General features: G+C 32.6%; 1 protein-coding gene across 1 annotated transcript in view; it reads left to right on the top strand.

Annotated features, from left to right (window-relative positions):
- Positions 1 to 543, top strand: part of PTPRB (protein tyrosine phosphatase, receptor type B) — a 102860-nt gene that overhangs the window by 20861 nt on the left and 81456 nt on the right. The gene's annotated exons all lie outside the window — the stretch shown is intronic.

Here is a 543-nt window from a genome sequence, read left to right as displayed (position 1 = left end):
CTGCTTTTCCTCCAAATAGTTACAGTCAATGTAGTAGTCAATAATATAGCTTTATGTATAATCTATTCGAAAAAGAAGGGAATGTATCATCTTTCTCATTGATTTAGCTCCAGAGTATTCTGATTTGAAAATTAAAATGTGGAATGTCATCTCTTTTGCCAGTTGTCAGGGATAGCACCCCCCAAAAAGCAATCAGATATTATAAAAGTTATTGCAATATTTTATTATTAAACAAAATTAAACATATTTGCTCTACAGTTATTGGGAACTTTTTAAATCCACTTTCGGATACATAATCATTCAGTAAATGAGGCAGTTGGTAAAAAGCATAAAGTTAGCGCTGAAACTGAATAAATTCCAATTTTTTGGTAATGTGTGGGGGAGCTGAGTCATCAATAGTATTTTCTGTGAGAGTTTATGTTGCTTTTTTATATTGCTTGGACAATTATGGATGAAATGGCTTTAACTACTGGATGGTGAGTGATGGAACTGCTTTGATTGTGGGTTGAACAATTGGCAGTGATTATATTTGTTCTTGGTTAG

Source organism: Pteropus alecto, unplaced genomic scaffold (assembly GCF_000325575.1).
Source record: "Pteropus alecto unplaced genomic scaffold, ASM32557v1 scaffold76, whole genome shotgun sequence".
Classification (NCBI taxonomy): Eukaryota; Metazoa; Chordata; class Mammalia; order Chiroptera; family Pteropodidae; genus Pteropus; species Pteropus alecto.
The sequence above is the reverse complement of the archived record's forward strand: the minus strand, read 5'-3'. Positions and strand labels throughout refer to the sequence as shown.